This window comes from Anomaloglossus baeobatrachus, chromosome 10, assembly GCF_048569485.1.
Source record: "Anomaloglossus baeobatrachus isolate aAnoBae1 chromosome 10, aAnoBae1.hap1, whole genome shotgun sequence".
Lineage (NCBI taxonomy): Eukaryota > Metazoa > Chordata > Amphibia > Anura > Aromobatidae > Anomaloglossus > Anomaloglossus baeobatrachus.
This window is the reverse complement of record NC_134362.1, coordinates 124788152-124792984: the sequence shown is the minus strand read 5'-3', so window position 1 is coordinate 124792984 and position 4833 is coordinate 124788152. Positions and strand designations below refer to the sequence as shown.

The window sequence follows — 4833 nt, the reverse complement described above, 5'->3', positions numbered from 1 at the left end:
GGATAACGCCCGAAAAAGACGCCATACATTATGTCAGTGCCATCACTGACAAACCTGGATTGACCATGAAATACATCAATCCCCTTAAAGGTGAGTTAAAACAAGTTTTAACTAAATTGCCTTAATATTGTCATGCATTAGAATGACTGTCTTAGGTAATGATAAATATTTTCTACAGGAAGAGGAGTGTTTGCTGAAACTGAAATCGAAAAAGGGAGTTTTGTTGCAGAATATCGAGGCGAGCTCACGTATGCACTTACGATGGTAGACAACTACTCGAGATTTATGGTTGTGGTACAAGTCAAAGATCTAATGGCCCATACTGCAGCGAAGGTCTTCCAAGCACACTTATGCAGACCTCATGGCTACTCAGAGAGAGTCCTCACAGATCAAGGCACTGCCTTTGAAGCGGAAATCTTCAAGGACTTCTGCAGCTTTTACCGATGCAGGAAGATGCGCACTACACCCTACCATGCTCAAACCAATGGTTATCAACCTGCTCAGGACTTTACCCCATATTCCAGATGTGGCCTTACAAGTGATTTATAGAGGGTTAACAATACGTTGGGATCACCGGATCTAATCTCCCTTTTTATACACCCTAAAATCTTGTTTGCTTTAGAATAAACAATAACATCATAAAGGTATAGCAGTACCGTTTCAAAGTTTCGGTGTCCCAAGCAGCATTCCATCAGCCTCTGGAAGGTTCCTGGCAAATTGCACAGCTCGAAGGGCATGCTTTTGAACTCGCAGAGACCCATCGGGGTGGCAAAGGCGGTCTTCTCCCGGTCTGCCTCAGCAACGGACACTTGCCAATAGCGACTAGTGAGATCAAGGGTAGAAAAATAATTTGCAGTTCTCAATGCAGCTAGCTATTCCTCAATACAGGGGAGTGGTGCTGTCCTTCTTCTTTAACAGGACCAACGGAGCTGCCCAGAGGCTACAACTGTCACGGATAACCCCAGCCTCCTTCATGTTGCTCAACATGTCCTTGGTACACTGGTAATGTGCAGGTAGTTTTGGCTTATATCTCTCTTTGATGGGTGGGTGTGCACTTGTGGGGATGTAGTGTTTGACCCCTTTTATTCTTCAAAAGTCTAGCGGATGTTTGCTGAAGACTTGCTCGTATTCTTGCACTAGCCTGTAGACCCCCTTCTTGTGATGTGAAGGTGTGGAGTCAGTGCCTACGTGTAATTCCTTACACCACTCCTCTGGCTGACTTGGTGAGCTGTCACTAAATGGGTGGGCTGAAGCAATGGTGGATGCTGCTGTTTGGATAGCATGTGTATCTACTGAGAACAGCTTATCAATGGTGGCAAATCGGAGCAGCTTAATCTCTTGCTCTCCGCAGTTCAACACTCTCATGGGCACTCTTCCCTTCCATATTAATGAATAAAACTATGATGTAAATAGCATATAGATACCCCACAAATGCAGATAAAAGTAGGTTATGGGAAAAGGGGGAAGAGAGAAACAGGAAAATAGTGGAATAAAGTATACCTTCCAGGTGGGAGAGGAAATGGCAGCACAGCCAGTGGAGGTGAAGCAAGGGGAGCCTGCAACTAAAGAGTTGAGAGCGTTATCACATGGTGACTGAGCCTGATTGTAACGGGAGCATAGAGGTGCCGATCCTGTCTTACCTGCGTTGGTGTAGAAGTGGGTGTCCTGTGGTGGAGTCAGCTGTGTGCAGTGGTGGCCGTGGGTTCTTTTATGTGCGACCGTAGTAATAGCTGCGCCCACTTCCTGTATGGGAGTGGAATGCAGTGAGGCTAATGGAACGCACGCCTGCGCATTTGTGTTTAACGTCGCGCATGTGCAGAACGGAGAAAAGGCTGCGCTCACTTCCTAATGAAAGGGAGTGAGACGCAGCTGGGAAGGGAAGGGAAAAGATTAGGGTTTGGGGATGATGAAAGGGCTTTCTACAAGCAAGGATGGCAAAGGGTGGCAGTGACGGAAAGTCAGGCAGCCTGTCCTGTCCTGTCCTGTCCGTCCGTCTTTTTGTATCATGAATTGGAAAGACTGCAAGGGGGAGGGGAGGTGCTTGGAGGAGGAGGAGTTATTCAGATTAATTGCAGTGGGCGGCGGCTGCAAAAAGCATCATTCTTCTTGTTTTTGCTCTGCAAAACAGCCTTTTCAAGGGTTGGCTTGGGTGACAAAATGTCTTCTGTAGGCGTGGGTTTGTCTCCCTCTCCCTAAGATGTGTCCGGTATAGGCCAGGGTGCCACTCAAGGCCGTAACCAATTCGGGTTATAGCTTCTCGGCCTTTTGGCTAAGATCAAGTGTAGTTTCGGAGGACGCTACCTTGGTCGGTACTGGAAGGTGCCTGGGATTGCACGTCTGCCGGCCTTGAGGAAGTGTGTGCGCCTTCTGGTGACACATAGCCCTCTTGTGCCTGGACGGTTCCCAGGCAACGGGAGGCGATCACCTTTGTTATTTTGAAGTCCTACTGATAAACAGAAAAAAAAAAAAATTAAATCTGTTCTTATCAGTTTAATATCTGATACGTCCCCTCTCTGGGGACCATATATTAAATGGATTTTTAGAACAAGGAGATGGAAAAAATCTTGCTCTGTCCACTCCACGCATTGACCTGGTATTGCAGTACCTCCAGGACCGGTGCACCCCTTCTTAACCCAGTTTCCAAAAGCAGAACTCAATTCACCTGATTCAAATGAGCCCCATTAGTGAATTGAAAGAAAGCAAAAACTTTATATGCACCTCAATTTGGCCAATTCACTTTTCACACTTTCACCCTTTTTTTATCTTTCACACCTTTTACTTGCTTTATTGATGCAAAAGCTGTGCCAAATAGCAAACTCATCTCCACTCAACTTGACCAACTCTGCTATGTCCCGTGCAGTATCTTATTCTCAGTCTTATCTAGATCATTTGCAATTGAATAGAATAGATCCCTTTTGGACACATTGGATTCAGCTGCTGCAGTGACTGCAGGTGTTAGAAGATGCAGACTTGGCATCAGGTGCTGTCTATCAGATTCCACTCCAATTAAAGCTTCCATTGTTTTTCGGTGTTTTCTTTGAGCAATGATGATGTCTTTAGTGATCTGTTGGCTCCCTCTCCTGGAGGAAGAGTTTGCTTGCTCTTGGACTTTCAAAAAGAGAGGTCATGATAGACATTTAGCTTCTGAGCCCAATTGGGGACAGTCATGGGTGATGAATGTTTTGCAACCTGCTGCGAAGCCTGATACCGCAATATAAGGAACGTCAAATACTAAGAATGGGCGGCCTATGAAAGAATTAGTACTTTCATTAAGCATACTTAAACGGCTAATTGGGAATAGACAAACTGTAAAAAGCCCTCTGAGAAAGCCCCTCTCTAACCTTTGTTAGTAAGCTTTTCTGTAGTCTGCCTGTTGATGTATTTTCCGTTTGAACAGTGCACAACATGAAGTGACGGAACACTGGCTTGTCACAATGTCCCCCGCTGACATCACGATAGCGCTGCTGCCTAGAAAGCCAGCTGCGCAGCAGAAGTTGCTCTTTGGGTGGGATGGTGGGCTAATGTATCTATTCCTGCTTGGTGTGAGTTTGACATGATCTAGAGCAACGAGTTCCAGCGGCTAGCGGTTGATTATTGGCTGTAATGGGGCTTTCTGGCTGGTGCCAGCCTTTCTTCTTAGCACACAGGAACCACAATCCCTACACCATGCTTCGATGGATTCTCTCATCCCAGCCCAGTAAAACTACATATTTCACACAGTTATAAGCAGCCCATGGGCATTCACCTGGATTAAAACCCATAACAGCTCATAGACCAAACAATCAATCTACCACTGGACCAAAGACAGGAAGCTAAATCCACTGCCTGCGGTAACTAACTTAATCCTATAGTCTACTCACACAACAAACCCAAGAGAAAGGAAAAAAACATGGCTTCGATTATCCATCCAATGAAAACGCATAACCATTGTGAGCCATTGGACAATGCAATTGCACACATGGTGACATGGTGCACGGCCCAATGAATCAAGTCTGTACTTCATATTCACGGTTTAAGCCCTTGGGTTCTAATGTGTCCAGAGTACATATCCAGAAAGATTCCCTTTCTTTGTGCTAAGCACAAGTCAACAATACGTTGTAAGCAGATTCTATTACCAGTCCCACACCATTTTGTGACGCATAATCGCACAGTGGCCCAATTAAGATTCCAAGTCATCGAACATGTCCCAGCCATACGCAGAGGAGGCGATAGAATTAGGAAGCTCAAAGAAAGGGAATCTTTCTGGATATATACTCTGGGCATGTTGGAACCCAAGGGCTTAAACCATGAATATGAAGAACCGACTTGATTCATTGGGCCGTGCACATTTTTTCTAACGCCCGGTTCTTTTTCGTGTTCACACTATATATGGTTCCAGTATGTATGGAGTTCCATTCTTCCTTGTTTTTTATTTGTCATGTTTGTCTGATTACCTTGTCTAACAGTTTTTTCTCCCCTTTCTTTACCTTCCAGGTTCCCATAGTCACGTGAAATATCCCTGTTGCACTTGATTACGGCTCACTATTCACTATAGGATGTCTTATATCTAACATCACACTCTCACCCATCAGCACTCTATAGGTTTGTATAAGGTATGCGCTTACACATCCGGTCCTCCATAGGTATTTCCACTTATGTAGCACTATCCCTATGATCACTCATAACTCATACCCTTGTAGTCAATTACAGCCTCCTCTCTCCCCTCTCCCCTTCTCCCTTTCCATCTATAATTTTGCCAGTACAATATTAGTTTACATTAGGCACACACTCACATATTCCTTTCCTTAGTGACTTATTGTAATTCACATTCGCATACAATTCTCTATGCCTGCC

At 45.0% G+C, this 4833-nt stretch overlaps 1 pseudogene; it reads left to right on the top strand.

The window, feature by feature from the left end:
* The first annotated feature begins 2420 nt into the window (after positions 1-2420).
* Positions 2421-2627, top strand: LOC142255467 (U2 spliceosomal RNA; annotated as a pseudogene).
* Positions 2628-4833: the final 2206 nt, after the last annotated feature.